At 45.4% G+C, this 20352-nt stretch overlaps 1 protein-coding gene and 1 pseudogene across 2 annotated transcripts in view; both read right to left on the bottom strand.

Moving 5' to 3' along the window:
• DAPK2 (death associated protein kinase 2) overlaps nucleotides 1-20352 on the bottom strand; it is a 119163-nt gene that overhangs the window by 77940 nt on the left and 20871 nt on the right. The window lies entirely within an intron of this gene.
• Nucleotides 11402-13763, bottom strand: LOC132421191 (heterogeneous nuclear ribonucleoprotein A1-like; annotated as a pseudogene).

Below are 20352 nucleotides of genomic sequence, written 5' to 3'. Positions count from 1 at the left end.
GGGAAGATCCCACATGCCACAGAGCAACTAAGCCCGTGTGCCACAACTACTGAGCCTGCACTCTACAGTCCGCAAGCCACAACTACTGAGCCCGTGCGCCACAACTACTGAGCCTGTGCTCTAGAGCCGGTGCCCCACAACTACTGAGCCTGTGAGCCACGACTACTGAGCCCGCGTGCCACAACTACTGAAGCCCACACACCTAGAGCCCATGCTCCGCAACAAGAGAAGGCACCGCAATGAGAAGCCCGCGCACCGCAACGAAGAGTATCCCCCGCTCGCCGCAACTAGAGAAAGCCCGCGCCCAGCAACGAAGACCCAACGCAGCCAAAAAAAATAAATGAGGTAATTAATTAATTTTTAAAATGTTTAAAGAACCACACAACCTAAATGTCCATCAACTGATACATGGATAAATAAAAGGTGCTATATCCATACAATGGAATATTATTTGGTGACTCAAAGGAATGAAGCAGATACATGTTACAACACAGAGCCTTGAAAACATTATGCTCAACGAAAGAAGCCAGTCGTAAAACACCACATAAATATAATTCCATTTATATAAAGTGACCAGAATAGGCAAACCCACAGAGACAAAATTCGCAGACTAGTGGTTACCTAGGGTTGGGGGGTGGGGGGGTTGGAGGAAACGGGGAATGACTGTTAGTGCGCACAGGGTTTCTTCTTGGCGGTAATGAAATGTTCTTAAGTTGATGGTGGTGGTGATGCACAACTCTGGGACTAGAGTAAAAGCCACTGAATTGTACACTATAAATGGATGAATTGCGTGGTCAGTGAATTATCCCTCTACGTAGAGAGATAAAAAGAGAACCATAAAAATACTCACTCACGTGCTTCTACTGAGTCATATCAACTGTGCCTAAATGTGCAGGTCCTTCATGAAAGGTCCTTTATGGGCCCTGAGTCATATCTCAACACCCTGCACAGTCAGTATTATCACAGAGCAGAAAGTTGAGCCTCAGAGAGTTGAAGCCACACAGCTAACTAGCCACAGATCTGGAACTTAAAATCACATTATTCTGGTCCGAGTGCAGGGTTCTTTGGGAATGTAGCCAATGGAGAGACTTCAAAAGAGAGAGCACAGCTCCATAGACAAGGAAAATCTGGAAACAAGCTAAAAATCTTCCACTAAGGAACTGGGTGGTAATTAGCTGTTCTGGTTGCAGTGGAAGATGACACAAACATTAAGATGATAAACAGGAGAATCAGCGGGGACATGTTTATAAAATAATGATACGGGAACGTGCGCAGATGGTATATGTACAGTTTGATTACAGTTTTCATTTTGTTTAAACACACTTCTGTGGCCAAAAAATAGTAGAGAGCACAGAGGCAAAAATGTGCTAGGATGATGAATAGTTAAGTGAAAACCTCCCTTTCAAAACTTCCTGTGTTGTTTAACAGTAGAAAAGAGAGAGAGAAAAGAAACAATCGAATGGACACCCCCAACCAGCACAGCAGAACACTGTGTGAAATAAAATTCATATTTTATGGAAAGATAAGAAAAATTTAAGCATAAAAAATTTTCTCTGCCCTTTGGCCCCTCTCTCCCCTCTAGTGTGCAGTGTGTATCCGTATTATGCATTGACCAAACCTCCCCCATCAACAGGAATACCTGCTCAACCATAAAGAGGAACATTCTCCCAGCAACAAGACAACTCCTTAAAAGATAACATACCTTCTTGATCATATAAGGGGCCACACTGACACTTAGATCTGGATTGTGTGAACTGTCAATAATACGTCATTGATGTACAGCTCTCTGTCTCAAAAAACTCTCAAAAAACTGTTTACCAAAAAATAGTAATGTGTTTTGATTTCTAATGGGTGCAAGAGTTCTTAGAGCTTTCTGAGATGCTCTTCCCAGGTTATAATCCTCAATCTGGCTCAAATAAAATTTTCCATTTCTTTCTTAGATCCACGGATTACTTTTTCATCAACAACTGTAATTACCCAATCAGGGGTGAACTGGGAGGGGGGGCAGTCAGCAGTTTCTACCACACATCACTGGGCTACAGGGTCACCAAGAACATGACAGTCAACGGCGAGGAAAGGGCAGGAACCTCTTCTTAGTCTACAAACGTAAGACCTCCTCTTTGTCAAAATGAGCATGGGAAAGTCGGCCAGAATTTATTATCACTCCTGATCTTTCCTTAGAAATGTTCTTCAAACGTATGGACACCAAGGAGGGAAAGCAGTGAGGGGGGGTGGTGGTGGGATGAATTGGGAGATTGGGATTGACATATATACACTAATATGTATAAAATAGATAACTAATGAGAACCTGCTGGGGCTTCCCTGGTGGCACAGTGGTTAAGAATCCGCCCGCCAATGCAGGGGACACAGGTTCGAGCCCTGGTCCGGGAAGATCCCACATGCCGCGGAGCAACTAAGCCCATGAGCCACAACTACTGAGCCTGTGCTCTAGAGCCCGTGAGCCACAACTACTGAGCCCAAGTGCCACAACTACGGAAGCCTGCACACCTAGAGCCCAAGCTCCACAACAAGAGAAGCCACCACAATGAGAAGTCTGTGCACCGCAACAAAGAGCAGCCCCTGCTCACCGCAACTAGAAGAAAGCCCACATGCAGCAACGAAAACCCAACGCAGCCAAAAATAAATAAAATAAAATAAAATGAAACATTAAGAAAAATTTGAAGAAAAGAATCTGCTGGGCTTCCCTGGTGGCGCAGTGGTTGAGAGTCTGCCTGCCGATGCAGGGGACACGGGTTCGTGCCCCGGTCCTGGAAGATCCCACATGCCGCAGAGCGGCTGGGCCCGTGAGCCATGGCCGCTGAGCCTGCGCGTCCGGAGCCTGTGCTCCGCAACGGGAGAGGACCGCATATCGCAAAAAAAAAAAAGAATCTGCTGTATAAAAATAAATAAAAGAAAATTCAAAAAAAGAAAAAAGAAATGTTCTTTGTGTCCTGGACATGAGGCTTTCCTCTGTCTCCACCTCTGGTGCACACCTCCATCATAGCATTCAGCACATTTTACTGAAATTCTCTCTTTGTATATTCCTCTTCCTCACTAAACTGTGAGATCCTCCAGCAGAGCCTGTAATCACCCATCCTTGTGCCCCCAGGTACCTAATACAATGCTGGACCCCCTGTAGGGCCGCAGTACATATTTTCTGAATGAAATTGACTAGACTCTCTTCATACCCACCCCCCTCTAGAGCTAGACTTTTACAGATGAATACACTTAGCACAACCTCCTGCTCAGCATTCGTGCCCACAGTCCTCCATCTACATTCCCAGTCCACCCCACACATCCCCGAGTCCATCTTCCTGAAACACTTATGTCATCCCCACACATCCCCAAGTCCATCTTCCTGAAACACTTATGTCATCACATTCTCTTCTACTCAAGACCTGTCTTCCCCTCCCGTCAAGGCTATGCACCTTGGCCAGGTCCCAGGGCCCCTGTACTCTGGCTTCCCAGCAGGGACAACCCAACACACACATTCCCACCTCGGGGCTTCTCCTGTTTGCCTGTTTGCCCGTTTGCCTATCCTGAGATACCTTCTGCCTAGTCAAATCCTACCTCTGCTTAAGTTCAAGTTCTAACTCCTCCTGGAAGCTGCCCTGACCATGCCAACCCCCAGGGATCCTCGCCCCTGAATGCGTCAGCTTACAAAGATGAGTACACAAAAAGACAATTATCTCTTTGTACCCTTTTCTTTCCTGTGTTTGTGTTTTTCCCACCCCAAAACTAGATTAATCTTCTTAAGGGCAGGGCAATATCTTACACTTCATCAGTGTGACCCACCACACCCACTGTAAAACCAGCACATTGTAGAAGCTCAAGACCTACTGGTGGTTAGGTCTGAAAAACTGACGCACAGACATGGTTAGTAATGACAACTGTTTTCCGAGTGGTACAGAGGCTGGTTCTAGGTGGGGCATAGTTGGGGCATAGGTAGGAGGGTCTGTAAAAGGGGGTTAGAAATGTAAATCTGTGCCACTGAAACTTAAGCTGAGCTCTCTTTAGCACCTAAAGGTATAAACCAATGCTTTTCAAAGTATACCCCCCAAACCAGCAGCATAAGCATCATCCGGGAACTTGCTAGAAATGCAAATTCTCAGGCCCTACCCCAGATTTCCTGAATCAAAACACTGGGGATGGGTTCCAACATCTATGGTTTAACAAGCCCTCTAGGGGAATTCCAATATCCACTAACATTTGAGAATCACTAGCATAAACACACAAGAGAATTATCTTGGTATACCAGAAAGTTCCTTCCACCTTTAAGGACTGCCTATGGACATAATTTTTTTTTTTCTTTTTTTTTGCAGTATGCAGGCCTCTCACTGCTGTGGCCTCTCCCGATGTGGAGCACAGGCTCCGGACGCGCAGGCTCAGCGGCCATGGCTCACGGGCCCAGCCGCTCCGCGGCATGTGGGATCTTCCTGGACCAGGGCACGAACCCGTGTCCCCTGCATCGGCAGGCAGACTCTCAACCACTGCGCCACCAGGGAAGCCCCTATGGACATAATTTTTAACTCCTGTCTTCCTGTTTACTACTACTACGACTACTACTACTACCACCACCACCACCAAAATTAAAAACTGTAGTTAGGAAAATTGGCAGGGTACTTGACAACTGTTGTTGTTATTAGTATTACCAGTATTACTACTAGTACTAACAGCAGTTATCAACTGCTTAGTACTCTCTGCTCATCTTCCTAACTACAGTTTTCAGGAGCCAGAGGTTGAGTGGAGGATAAAATCTATGAGGCATGGGGTACAGGCATTCTTGACCCTTTCAGTATGATGATGTTCCCCACTTGGCTCTCAGTCTTAAACCAGTGGTTTTGCATCACTCCTAACCACAGAGGCCACCTTCAGGCAGAGGCTCCGCCTGCCTGCCTTCTCAATCATCTTTATTTTCAGTTTGTACTTTAATCATTCTAATCTCCTACAGGAGGTCTCTAATATGTATAAAATAGATAAGTAATGAAAACCTGCTGTATAGCACTCCACTTTGCTGTACAGTAGAAACTAACACAACACTGTAAAACAACTATGAAACATAGGAGGAGGTCTGGCTCTAATTATAGCTTTGCACCCTCAGCTATGCCACCATGGGCAGCTAGTCACCTCCCATCTGTACACCCCCTTTTCCCTACCTGTAAAGTTAGAGAGTGAAGATGATCTCAAAAATTCCACCTACAAACATGAGTTTAGGAGAAAAATAACATTACAGCCTCATGGACACTTGAAGTCAGGGCTGTGGATGATGGAAATATCCAGTAGAGCACTGTCCAATGCAGTAGCCACTAGCCACATGTGAATCCTGAGCACTTGAAATGTGGCTACCATGACTGAGCAACCTATTGTAACTTTATTTAATTTTAATTACTTTAAACTTAAGTAGTCCCACGTGGCCGCTGGCTACTGCAGTGCACAGAGCAGCTCTAAGTGAATTCATGAAATGCAAGCCCTTTAGAATGAAGTGAAAAGAAAAAAACTAACTTCATCTTTCAGTTTTAAAACTCTTACATTTTTTTTAATTTTATTTTTTTAATACAGCAGGCTCTTATTATTTATCTATTTTATACATAGTGCATATATGTCAATCCCAATCTCCCAATTCATCCCACCACCCCCCGGCTTTACCCCCTTGGTGTCCATACGATTGTTCTCTACATCTGTGTCTCAATTTCTGCCTTGCAAACAGGTTCATCTGTACCATTTTTCTAGATTCCACATATATGCGTTAATATACGATATTTGTTTTTCTCTTTCTGACTTACTTCACGTTGTATGACAATCTCTAGGTCCATCCACGTCTCTACAAATGACCCAATTTCATTCCTTTTTATGGCTGAGTAATATTCCATTGTATATATGTACCAAATCTTCTTTATCCATTCGTCTGTCAATGGACACTTAGGTTGCTTCCATGTCCTGGCTATTGTAAACAGTGCTGCAATGAACATTGGGGTGCATGTGTCTCTTTGAATTATGGTTTTCTCTGGGTATATGCCCAGGAGTGGGATTGCTGGGTCACATGGTAATTCTATCTTTAGTTTTTTAAAGCATCTCAATACTGTTCTCCATAGTGGCTGTACCAATTCACATCCCCACCAACAGTGCAAGAGGGTTCCCTTTTCTCCACACCCTCTCCAGCATTTGTTGTTTGTAGATTTTTTGATGATGGCCATTCTGACTGGTGTGAGGTGATACCTCATTGTAGTCTTGATTTGCATTTCTCTAATAATTAGTGATGTTGAGCATCTTTTCATGTGCCTCTTGGTCATCTGTATGTCTTCCTTGGAGAAATGTCTATTTAGGTCTTCTGCCCATTTTTGGATTGGGTTGTTTGTAAAATGCTTTCATTTAAATGGCAGGAACTCTGAGCACTCCTTGAAGTAGTCCCAGGAAGCAGAGTCCCTCTTCCTGAGTCCTCATCCCAGCCTTGCTACCAGCCAGCTTTGTGGGGAGCTAGGACTCCCTTCATCAACCTTAGCTCAATCTTACCTCTCTGTGCCCCAGTTCCTTCTGTAAAGTGCAAACCAGCCACTCTGACTTCCTCACGCAATTGTGAGGACACATGGCAAAGCCGTACCTCAAGGAACTTAAAAGTGCCAGCCTTTTTCACAGCAAAGGAAACCATCAACAAAACAAAAAGACAGCCTACGGAATGGGAGAAAATACTTGCAAATGATTTGACTGATAAGGAGTTAATATCCAAAATACATAAAAAGCTCATACAACTCCCTCTCTCTCCCTCTCTCTCCCTCCCTCTCTCTCTCTCTCTCTCTCTCTCTCTCTCTCTCTATATATATATATATATATATATATTTACACCTATTAAAAATGGCCAAAACACCTGAATAGACATTTTTCAGTTGGCCAGCAGGTACATGAAAAGATGCTCAACACTGCTAATCATCAAAGAAATGCAAATCATCAAAGAAATGCAAATCAAAGCCACAGTGAGATATCACCTCACACCTGTCAGAGTGACTAGCATCAAAAAGTCTATAAATAACAAATGTTGGTGAGGGTGTGGGGAAAAGGGAATGCTCATATACTGTTGGTGGGAATGTAAACTGGTGCGGCCACCATGGAGAACAGTATGGAGGGGTCTCAAAAAACTAAAAACAGAACTACAGATCCAGCAATTCTACTCCTAGGTATATATACAATGAAAACAGAAACACTAATTCGAAAAGTTACATGCACCCCAAAGTTCATAGCAGCGTTATTTATAATAGCCAATACATAGAAGCAACCTATGTGTCCGTCGACAGATGAACAGATAAAGAAGATGTGGTATATATATATATATATATATATATACAATGGAATATTACTCAGCCACAAAACAGAATAAAATAATACCATTTGCAGCAACATGGATGGACCTAGAGATTATCATATTAATTGAAGTCAGACAGAGAAATACAAATATCATATGACATCACTTACATGTGGAATCTAAAAAACTGATACAAAGGAACTTATTTACAAAACAGAAACAGACTTACAGACATAGGAAACAAATTTATGGTTATCAAAGGGGAAGGTGGGGAGGGATAAATTAGGAGTTTGGAATTAACATATATACAAACTACTACATATAAAATAGATAAACAAGAAGGTTCTACTGCATAGCACAAGGAACTATATTCAATATCCTGTAATAAACTATAATGGAAAAGAATTTGAAAAAGAATATATATATACACACACACACATATATATATAACTGAATCATTTTGCTGTACACCAGAAACTAACACAACATTGTAAATCAACTATACTTTGATAAAATAAAATACAAAAAAAATGAAATTTTGCCATTTGCAAAAACATGGATGGACTTGGAGGGTATTATGCTTAGTGAAATAAGTCAGATAGAGAAGGACAAATACTGTATGCTATCACTTATATATGGAATCTAAAAAATAAAACAAACAAGTGAATATAACAAAACAGAAAGAGACTCACAGACATAGGGAACAAACTAGTGGTCACCACTGAGGAGAGGGAAGGCAGAAGGGATAAAATAAGAATAGGGGATTAAGAGGTATAAACTACTATGTATAAAAGAAATAAGCTACAAGAATATATTGTACAGCACAGGGAATATAGCCAATATTTTATAATAACTTTAAATTGAGTATAATCTAAAAAATATTGAACCACTATGTTATACACCTGAAACTAATATAGTACTATAAATCAACTATACGTCAGTTAAGAAAAAAAAAAAAGAAAGAAAATTGTCAGCAAACACATGTTACTGTCATCACCCAGCACTGCTGTAGTGACCTTCCTGAAGCCTCAGTAAATGGCCCTTTAACCACTGGGAGGCTGAGGAGAGGGTACGGATACCGTGGTCAGGGGCAGGTGTAAGGGAGAAAGTTTCAGGCAGCCAAAAATTCAAACATTCATCAAATATGCGACAAAATATTCTACATGGCTTACATGCATTCAATAAATGTGATAAATCAATCAGCCAACGATTCCACTTTCCAGAATTTATCTAATAATTTTACTGGTATGAGTGTGGCACTGGAGTCTGTCTTTTTTACTGCAGAATCTTCAGTGTCTAGAACCATACTTGGCAGATAGGAGGTGAGTAAATGAGGTATGCAGATGTATATACAAGGATGCGCCTTGTAGTAACAACCTCAATGTCACCGGTTAAATTCATTATGGTCCATCCATAGTTGGTCTATGCAGCTGGTAAAAAGAACATCACACACACACACACACACACACACACACACACACACACACACACACATGGATCTGGGAAAATGCACAAGATTAAAAAATCAAATTGCAGAACAACATTCTGATCCCATCTACATGCACAGGCTGATCCAATCTATATTTAAAAAAATACAGAACGTGCATATGTATGGCTGTGTATGCACAGACAGTTTCTGGAAGGATATATGGAAACTTAATAATGGTCCCTTCTGAGGCCTGGGGCTAGAAAGATTCAGGAGGATGGAGGAGGAAACTTTTCAGTGCACTATTTGATTTTTTTTTTTTATCCACTATTTTTCTTTTTCAACTATTAAAGTTAACCTGATCATGTCACCTGGCCGATAAATATATTCCCCGAGAAAATGAGAGGGCAATGTTTACAATGTAATGTAATTGGGGAAAACAGGATACAAATTATATCTCCGATGTCATCATAATGGCAAACAGACAAAAAGAAAGCACGGAAGCAAAACCATTTTTAGACCCTCTAAGGCCTGAGGCCCTTGCCACCCCTACCCCCAGACAATCCACAAGGTGGCAACCAGATCACTGAGGAGACAAATCACTTCCACAGCCAGAGTGCAGGAAGCAGTCACAGTGACACTGCAAACGTCCTGAGGAGTGAGACAGGTCCTACCCTTCATTCTGAGGGAATACAGTGCAGAGTGAGCCCGCCTTAACTCTGCCTCAGGGCTGAGACCTTGTCCTTCCTTACCGAGATTTTAGACATTGAGTCTGTGTGATCTTGAAAGGCAGAAAACTGGCAGCTTAAAGGACACTAGGTGCCTTTAAGACTTAGTAATTGGGCAGAAAGGTGAAACCAGGCATAGGGCTTCCCAGCAGCTGAGATGTCTCTGATTTACTTGCAGCAGCTCTATGGAAGCATATCCCTTAAGAAAACAGAAGGGTCCGCTGGGAAAAGGGGCAAGAAAAAGTAAAGAACCTGAGGGCTGGAAGGCCTTGAGATAGCAGCTAGCCCAGCGCTTGCACTGCTAGGAAAGGAACTGAGGCCCAGATAAGAATGCATTCCTTCCAAAACAACTGCAGACCCGGGAAGGGGGGCGCTGTCGAGTGACCAGAGTTATAAGTTTCCTGGCGGCAACTGGGAAAGCAAGCTAGGTTTGAGAAATTATCCATTCTGGAAAAATACAGTTGTCTGCACATGACATGGAAGCCACAGGAAACAAAGGTCCAGCCCCTGTAAATGTTCCAACCTGACGTGAATAAATCATGATACCATCCTGAGTGGGTAGAGATCTCCCGCCTCAGGACCAATTAGTCATTGCACGTAACAAATCCCAACCTTCTTTGGGTGTGACTGGAAGCTTTGCCAGAAAGAAACACCTTCAAGCCAGGGTTCTGAGCCAGAGGCTTGGCTGCCTGAGTCCTCCCTGGAGGTGCAGTGACTCCGGTCAAGTGTTCATTTACTTCATTTTCCTCTAACCAAGGGCTCCAAGATGGCCTTCCTGCCTCCCAGAGCACCTGACCCTTGGGAAGTGGGGTTATCTCCAAGACTGCTTACAGAGGAAAGTGTGATCCATCCTGCAGTCTGGTGTTCTAGTACTACCTGAGGAGACAGCGGTGCTGCGGGCAGACGTGGAGGAGTGAGTATCTCCGACCCTCCCTCAGGCATGGGGAAAAACTTCCTGCCGCATCATACACCATCCTTCAGAGACCTGAGGGCTGTTGGGACAATCATCCAACATTCAATCTAAAAGGGAGCTTTGAGAGTATCTAACAGTCCAACACTCTGGTTTCCAGAGGAAGAAATGAGAACACAGGAAGTGAGTGACTTGTTCAAAGCCACCAGATAATTTAGGAACAAATCACTCCCTCCTGGGTTTTCATTTCTTCTTCTGGAAAACCAGTGTTGGATTATTAAATACTCTCAAAGGTCCCTTTCAGGTTGAACACTGTGTGATTGTCCCAACAGCTCTCAGGTCTCTGAAGGAGACTTCAGGTCCTGGGCGAGGCCAGGAGCCCAAAACACTTTCCTACGCCAGGTGAGCAGCCAATGGTATTGACCAATATATAATGAATATTTACCAAAGACCACAGGCAAGGTACCACGGGGGAGCTGACGTCTAACTGAAAAAACAGATCGGATCCCTCAGAAAAGTCAAGACCATTAAATAAAAACAAGATGTGCCACATTTGAGGAAGGAGAGAGAAATTACCAGACAAGCAAGGGGCATGGAGAAAGGAAGCGTCCTAACAGGAGGTGGGCAGGAAAGGATGAGGTGATGTGGGCAGAAGAGCAGAGCAGGTCCCTGCAGGGTGGTGAGGTGGCAGGAGAGGGCACCACATGGTCAGGGACCTGTGCCAGCTGCGGTCTTGCAGGAGACCACAGCCTGGCTGACCCACGGGGCCCTGCCCTGCCCTGCCAAGGACACACTCCCTCCTGCCTATGCTATGCAGGACAAGGACAGTATGTCCCAGGTGGGAATTACCGCTCCGAAGTTCAAAAGCAGCTAACTCCAGGGCTCTATGAGCTCTTTTTTTTTTTTCCCCCAAGTTAAATGCATTTTATTTTGAAAAAGTCCATTCACAAAATTGAATGATTAATTCGAGCTGCATAGCAGCTAATGACTACTGCATGGCAGTGAAAATGAAGTGCACAGTGGCTCAGATAGAGGTCCTCATAAGGATGCTCCCTTCAGCCATGAGCTTGAACTGGAATTTTGTTTTTTAAGAGTTGATAAGCCTGTCGTAGCACACTCCTCCCTGGCAGTAATCAAAACCTTCTGCCACGGCCGTAGCTACTGCTGCTGCTGGAACCACCACAGCCACCTTGATTTCGGGGTTTGGCAAAGTATGGGCCTCCACCACCATAGGGGCCAAAACTTCTGCCTCCAAGTTTCCTCCTTTCATGGGTCCAAAATTTGGAGTTTGATTGTTGTAACTGCCAGAATCATTGTAGCTTCCACCACCTCCAAAATTGCTTCCATCATTACCAAATCCATTGTAGCCATCCCCACTGCCACCATATCCCCCAGCACCACGGCTGCCACCAAAGCCACTTCGACCACTGAAGTTTCCTCCATGACCACCACCAAAGTTTCCAGAACCACTTTGACTTCTTTGGCTGGATGAGGCACCAGCCATCTCTTGCTGAGACAGGGCTTTCCTTACTTCACAGCTGTGGCCATTCACAGTGTGGTATTTCTGCATGACAATATTGTCTACAGAGTCATGGTCATCAAACGTTCCAAAAGTAAAGCCTCTCTTTTTGCGACTGCCTCAGTCAGTCATGATTTCAATCACTTCAGTTTTCCCATACTGTTCAAAACAATCTCTTAGGTGATGTTCTTCAGTGTCTTCTTTAATGCCACCAACAGTGCCACTTCACAGTGAAGTGGGCACCAGGTCTTTGAGAATCTTCTCTGGAGACGGCCCTCTTTGGTTCCACCACTCTTCCATCCACCTCGTGGGGCCTTGCATTCATGGCCACATCCACCTCCTCCACAGTGGCATATGTGACAAACCCGAAGCCTCTGGAGCCCCTGGTGTTTGGATCCCTCGTTACCACACAGTCTGTGAGCGTTCTCCACTGCTCACAATGGCTCCTCAGACTGTCATCACTTGTTTCAAAGCTCAAACCTCCTATGAAGAGCTTCCGCAGCTGTTCGGGCTCTTTGGGAGACTGACTTAGACATGACGGCAGTGGAGGGGGCGGGGAGAGGTCAACGACGCTTACTAGGCAGCATCCACGGGCAGAAAGGCTCTATGAGCTCTTAATACGGGGTCCTCCCACTGCTGGTCTACAGGGGGCCAAGACCCACTTACCATAAGGCTCAGAAAGAGCCTTTGAAGGTTGCACCTTGAAGGTTGTCTCATCGTCTACAGAGGCTGGCTCTGCTGGGCCCGGGACAGTCTTGGGTTGCTTGCATCTCCCTGTGCCCAGGGAGCCTGCATTCCAACACAATGGCAGGTCCACATCATAAACTGGATGCAAACCTCCCTGCCTTTCCTGGTCTGGAGTCAGAAAACCTTGGTTCAACTTCTGATGCTGCCTCTTCCTAGCTGTGTGACCAGGTCACTTAACGTCTCTGAGCCCTCATTTTCTCTTCTGTAAAATAGGGTTAATTGTCCCTGCCTATCTAGACATGTAGCCACAAGAATTGAATGAGATAATGTATGTGAATGTTCTTCATGAACTGTAAAGTTCTGTACAAATGTAGGTGATTATTACGATTATCATTATTATGTCAAAAAACAGATACTCACATTGGTGTGAGCCTCAGAGAAACCCAGACTCCTGGGCCAGAAGGAGAATACAGATGCCACGACTCCTTTCAATTTTGGTAACTTTGAAGCCTTCTCCATCAAATTTCAAAATCCTATATGGTTTTGTCAGGAAGCCAAATACGTTCTAGCCACAACTCTGGAGAACCACAAGATAAGCCATTTCCATAACGGGTGCTGCTGGGCTGCAATCAGCTCAGCTGCTTGGGCCCAAAACATAGTTTTTTAAAAACACCACATACCACAATTCAGCCCCTCCCCCAAAACTCACATCCTTTCTCCTAAGAAAACAAAATAAGTGCAGACCAACTTTCACTGATGAACTTCAACTCTGAGGCATTCATTCTCAGAAGGCAAGCCTTCCCGGGTGAAGGGGGCAGACGAAGCATTCTCCAGGTAGGTTACAGTAGAGAGATTTCCGGAGAAGCTGGGCGAGGAAGTGAGGCTCCTGGCCAGTCCCAAGGGCTGTGAGGACAGGATCTTTGGGCCCAAAGAGGCGATTGGTCAGACTCAGAAATTAGCTCTAGCGAGCCAGCTACAAAGCTAAACCACCATGAGACTCTTTTACTGGTTGTTTTAATTAACCAGGTACAAAGTAGGCCTACAGACCAATTTCTCCTCCTCCACAGGCCCTGACTGTGCAGCCCCAAACTTCAACTGCCCCCCAACAAATGACCTCCCCCATCGCACAAGGGATGATGAGGATGAAGGGCCGTTTGGACTGGCCAGAAGGAACCTCAAAGAAGGCTCACCTGTCCCATGGTTCTTGTGGCCCCAATGGCCCCACTGGGTGGCCCCAGGGCCGAGGAGGGCAGATGGACCCAGTCCTGGGGTCAGGGCTGGCACACAAGGATGCTACCTGTAGCTACTCGCAGATGATTTACGCTTGGGGCTGCGTCTTCCTCCAAAGACCCTCAGTCCTGGATGGAGACTGCATGCGTCTTGCTAGCTCAGGCTCCCTTTGCAGGTGTCTGTGCTCTCCTGTAAAACCCTAAATTGCTTGAGAGGCAGCCTGGCAGGGTGGGAAAAGCAAATGCTTTGCAGTCAGGCAGATGTGGGTTTGAATCCAGAGCCTGCTGCTGATGGGCCCTGAAGTTTTGGGAGGTGACTCTCCTAGCCCTGCTTTCCTCATCCCTAAAAGGTAGCTAATGCCTATCACACAAAGTTTTGTAAGGATCAGTAATATGTGGAAGGTTCCTGGCATATGGTTGGTGTTTAATCAGTGATAATATTATTAATATAATGGCACTCCCACCCCTGCCTTCCAAATTCTAAGGCCTAGTCCCTCCTCCATACCTGGCTCCTGCTACCTTACCAGAACCACTGGAACCACTTAGCAGAGTGCCCTGTGCTCAGACCTGCCCAGTTCTGGGCCAAGCCGGGCCTGGTCACTGTAGAATACAGGGCTGGCAAACAGAAAGCACTCAAAGCAGTGTTTGTTTACATAGAAAAAAAAAATCCTGCTATCTCAAGTGACTGGAATTTTATCCCACCACGTTCTGCTTTCACGGGTACAAATCAATACATAAACACGCTTAGATCAGGGTTTATTCTGAAGAGTACCTTCTCTCATATGGAGTTTTCTTGTTTTTTGAGAGCGACGTTACCACACAATGTCCAGTAGGCAAAACACAAAGATCTGAAGTACTTAGAAGATTCTGAAAGTTCCTTCAGACTCTTCAAAAAAGGGTATTTTATTTCTAATACATTACCTTTTTCTGATTATAAGTAATGTGATTGTTGTAGACTGTGAAAAATAGTTTTTAATTACTGGCAATTTCACCATCTCTAGAGAATGTCACAGTGAATGTTTTGGTGTATTTCCTTACAGTCTTTTTTCTCTATCCTTCAAGAATGTAAGTATCCATTCATTTAAAAATGAACGATGAACCGGCAGGCCAGCCTATGCCAACGGGACAGCAGCCGTGGATCAGCCGTGAAGGCTCCCTTGTCCTATTTTCAGCTCTCCCCAGCCCTAAACAACGTATTTGTCAATGATACGCCCACAGATTGCGTAACTACATCTTGTCTTATCAGGACTTGGTGAACTTCTGCCCTCTGAGAGAGTTAACACAGTCATCTCTGCTTTCCATTTTCGTGCCACAGAGTCAATATTTACTAGCCGTGTTGCTAAAACAGGCCCTGGGCACAGCCTCGATGCCAAGCATCCCTGTCTAATCTCAGCGACAGCAGTCTCAGTGGCACCGGAGGCTTTACTGTGCCATGGCCCTTGGTGACTCCTGCCCTGGTGAGTAGGTGGCCTCTGACCCAGCAAGGATGCTTCACATGATCATACAGTCACAGGAGGCTAGTGCTGGAAGGCACTTAAACATTAGAGATGGGAAACCGAGATCCCCTGGGGAGGGAAAGGATTTGCCTAAGCACATGCAGCGGCAGAACCAAAGCCAGGACGCCTTTACTCGCACACCAGCTCCCGCTGCACGGTCTTGCTGAATGCATCGACATGGAGAGAGAGCTGGGGTGGCAGTGGGGGACAGAACCCATTTCATCAGGACTGGAAATTGGGCAAGTGCTGCCCTAAGATGGTCAGTTTCACAGAGGGGTCTTCCCAAGACTGCCCTGGTCTCTTACAGTGATGATTCAGGTGATCCCATGGCATCATCAATTCTCTTGCCTCTTGCTAGAATTCATTCATTCATTCACTCATTCATCTGTTCGTATGACAAATCTTTATGGAGCCCAGTCATGGGATGGCATTACTTGCTTCAACAAAGCAGTGTCACTTGGCCCACCTTTTCTGGAAGGATCTCTTTGCAGCTGTCAAAAGAGACAGACACTAAATAACAAGGTCAGGTCCTACTGTATAGCATAGGGAGCTATATTCAATATCCTGTAATAAACCATAATGGAAAAGGATAAGAAAAAAGAATATGTTATATATACGTATAACTGAATCAGTTTCCTGTACACCAGAAACTAACAGAACATTATAAATCAACTATACTTTTTTTTTTTTTTTTTCGGTACGCGGGCCTCTCACTGTTGTGGCCTCTCCTGTTGCGAGCACAGGCTCCGGACGCGCAGGCTCAGCAGCCATGGTTCACGGGCCCAGACACTCCGCGGCATGCGGGATCTTCCCGGACTGCGGCACGAAACCGTGTCCCCTGCATCGGCAGGCGGACTCTCAACCACTGCACCACCAAGGGAGCCCATATACTTTAATTTTAAAAAAGAGAGACAAACAGACCCATCACGTAGCCCCAAGATGTCTGAAGCTGAAAGGAATGAAATGTAGGAGAATCACGTTTTGGGGGTAGATCTCTGACAGCAGGCCTCTGAAGAAAGTCCCTACTCTCAAGAGCACCTCAGGTACTAACAGGAACAAGTCAAAAGTGAAAGGGTAGGTGACTTGGTGTGATATCAAATACCTGTAGTGTTTCTGTGGAATAGGAGAAAGAGGAAGCACCAGGAGCAAGGAGACCTGCAATCAGGTTCCACTTGCACCACCAAAGTGCTGCATGGCCCAGAAAGGGAAGGTGTCTCGCCCAAAGTCACAAAGCATATTGACAGCTAAAGTGGGACTTGAATCAAGGTCTTTAAGTCCATGGCTGATGGCTCAGATGCCACAGATGAATCTTTGCATTTCTCTTATCCTCAGAAAGCCCCAAGAAAGCCACCACCGTGACCTGGAACTTCCACGGCACCTCCTCAGTTGAGATTGGTTGCTGCCCACAAGGGGAAGCTCTGGCATCTTCTCTATCTGGGACTAGATACCCCGTTGGGGTTCGCAGAACCAGGCTCAGCCACTTCCTGGAGAAGCAGGAGCAGGACAGAGGCCACAAGGCTAACACCAGTGCAGGAAGAAGCTGGGATGTGCGGCAATTCTGGCACATGAAAGGGGAGAACAAGTGAGCATTCTGTACAGCTGCTGGGATGTCAAACAGCTCTGCACACTTGGCCTGTTCCCCTGCTCCACCCCCTCCAGGCAAGAAAACAAAGAAGGTCGTATGAACAGGACTGTGATGAAAATAATGCCACTGCATTTCTACCTTCTCCTGGGCTTGGAAACACAAACTCAAGCCCTCAGGGGCGCAGTGCTGGCTGAGTACAATTTATGGTTAACACCAGCCCCTGTGTTTACTGAGCACCTACTACGGATCCAGCTCTATGCTAATGGTGGTGGGAAAACTAAGAATGATAAACCTTGGCCTCTGCCTACAAGGGGCTCACGGTTTGGCTCAGAACACAGAATGAACCTCCAGGAAACCTTCTGCTTCAGAACAATTATGTATGAGGCAGAGATTGTAAGGGCTATGGATGCTGGAAGCTGGATAGATGGCTGAAGCTGGGGGAAATACCCATGGGAAGGCTTCAGAAGGACAGGAGACTTTTCACCGGACTTGAGGGCTGAGTACAACTAGTAGAAGAAAGGAAGGAAGATGAGAGAGAAGGTGTGCAGAAGGAGGAAAAGAACATGTCATTAAAAGGCTTGGATGTGGAATCTAAAAAATGACACAAATGAACTTATTTACAAAACAGAAACAGACTCACAGACTTAGAAAACAAACTTATGGTTACCAAAGGGGAAAGGTGGAGGTTGGGATTAACATAAACACACTACTAAACGTAAAAGAGATAACTAATAAGGACCTGTTGTATAGCACAGGGAACTCTACTCAATACTCTGTAATGACCTATATGGGAAAAGAATCTAAAAAGGAGTGGATATATGTATATGTATAACTGATTCACTTTTCTGTACACCTGAAACTAACACAACATTGTAAATCAACTATACTCCAATAAAAATTTTTTTAAAAAAGGCTTGGACAATCTTGGCAATGCTATAGGCTTCTGGACAATCTCGCAGAGAGAAAAGAAATGTACAACACTGTTATTGTTAAATGAGCACCTGCAGTTATTAACATTTGAATAGTTTTAAGTTTTGAGAAGCCTACGCACCGAAGAGTAGCCCCCGCTCGCTGCAACTAGAGAAAGCAATGAAGACCCAACGCAGCCAAAAATAAATAAATTAATTAATAATATATTAATAAATTAAATCTAAAAAAAAGAAAAGGGTCATGGGAGGTGGCCCAGTGAGGACAATGACAAATGACTCTTTCCAAACTTCCCAGGGTATCTGCCAGAATTTTTCTGGCAAAAGAGATGGGAGACTCACTGCAGGAACCAGTGTGAATCCTCACCATCACTTTACCTTCTCTCTTAGGGGCTGCCACCCTGATTTGCTAATCTTTCTACAAGGGTTTACTGAGTCCTTTCTTTCTGTGTGAAGGATACAAGTCAGTGAAGCCTCCATCCTTCCCTTGAGAAGCTTCCAGGTCCTCATCCCCTCACATTCTTTTTTTTTTTTTTTTTTTTTTTGCGGTACGCGGGTCTCTCACTGTTGTGGCCTCTCCCGTTGTGGCTCCGGACGCGCAGGCCCAGTGGCCATGGCTCACTGGCCCAGCCGCTCCGCGGCATGTGGGATCTTCCTGGACCGGGGCACAAACCCTTGTCCCCTGCATTGGCAGGCGGACTCCCAACCACTACGCCACCAGGGAAGCCCCCCTCACATTCTTTACAGCGATTCACTCCTCACTGGGCCACCTCCCATGACCCTTTCCTTTTTTCTTTTTTTAATTAATTAACTTATTTATTTTTGGCTGCACTGGGTCTTCGCTGCTGCGCGAGGGCTTTCTCTAGTTGCGGCGAGCAGGGGCTACTCTTCGTTGCGGTGCGCAGGCTTCTCATTGCAGTGGCTTCTCTTGTTGCGGAGCACGGGCTCTACGCATGCGGGCTTCAGTAGTTGTGGCGCACGGGCTTAGTTGCTCCACGGCATGTGGGATCTTCCCGGACCAGGGATCGAACCCGTGTCCCCTGCATCGGCAGGCGGATTCTTAACCACTGCGCCAACAGGGAAGTCCCCCATGACCCTTTCCCCCATTCAGTCCCATTAACCTTTCTTCCAGCTTAAAACCAGTATGAAGTCCAAACTCCTGAGCATGAAATACTTAAAAAGCAATTTGTCCTATATGACATAAGAAATACATGTTTAAAGTTTTTTTAAGAAAATACAGAGAGTATAAGTAAAAGACAATTAAATCAACCATAGTCCTAACTTCCCCTCATTCTTCCCACCTCCCCTCACTGTGATCAATACCAACACTAGTAAACCTTTAATGGCAGCTTAGACTTTTGTCCATCCCCTCCTTGCTACTCCAGGCTCATGCACTGCTTCCCTATCAGAACACGTCATCCAGTTTCCGGGGGACCCACTCTCTCACACACACCTTGCGTTTTCCTGCCTATTTGGGAGGCTCAGGTCCACCTATTCCTAGAATGCCCACACTCACTGCTCGGCCTATTCAAATCCCACCCATCCTTCAGTGCCTCACTTAGCTCTCACCTCCCAAAACCTGTTCTGACTGTGCCAGTCCATGGAGGTAGCCATGTTCTGAACTAGTATCACATAGATGGTCTGGAACGTTCTTTTGGCTGCACTATGTTCTGACAGCTCTTGAATTGCTGCTGAGGTTATTTGTTTGTTTGTTTATGTGTCCCTGCAACCTCTCTTTAAGCTCCTAGAAGGTATAAACTACATCTCTGTGCTCACTCCCCTCTCCACCCCTCCCTATGCCCATCAAAGCATCTCCTACCCAACAGATGTTTGAAGGGTATTTCATAGCCTCATGACATTTTAGAGCTGAGGGGGGAAATGGAACTGAGAACCGGAGAGGAAGAGAAACTTCCTTAAGGTCACAGTGCAAAGCCAGAATAGAGACCCCGGGAGCCAACTGAAACCAGAACTCATTCGAACATTTATTGTGTACCTACTATGTGCCTGTCACTGGGTAAGGCACTGGGAGATAAAAGAGAATGACCTCCAGATCCTATGATTGGAAAGCTCACTGGACTGCAAGCTGCTTTAGGGTAGCTTTTTGTTAAGGGGCGATGCCAGAGACGGCGGGAACAGACTCAAAGGCAAATAATGACAACTAGGGAATCCACAACATGCTGCAGGTACGTAGAACAGGTGTACCCAACCCTGCCTGCAGTCAACATGCCTGCAGTAGTCAGGACAGGCCTCTGTAAGGAAGCAGAACTTGGGCATGGTAGAACTGGAGCAGGGCTCCGGGCATGGGTGAGACACAGATAACACAGGGAAGGCATGCAACCTAGGCTCTTTGAGGAAAAGGCGGTCACTGGAAGGATACACACAGGAAGAGAAAGTGAACCTAGAAGCCACAAAGGAATTAGCTCGTGGAATCACTGCATCTTCTGTGGCAGCCCCATGCCCTCCTCACTGTGCATCAAGTCTCACAGAGAGGCCATCTAATTGGCTTTTGGCTAATATATCACTGGTCCTAGTGGGCAGAGCTTTTTCAGCCC

This window comes from Delphinus delphis, chromosome 2 (assembly GCF_949987515.2).
Source record: "Delphinus delphis chromosome 2, mDelDel1.2, whole genome shotgun sequence".
NCBI lineage: Eukaryota > Metazoa > Chordata > Mammalia > Artiodactyla > Delphinidae > Delphinus > Delphinus delphis.
This window is presented reverse-complemented; position numbering and strand designations above follow the sequence as displayed.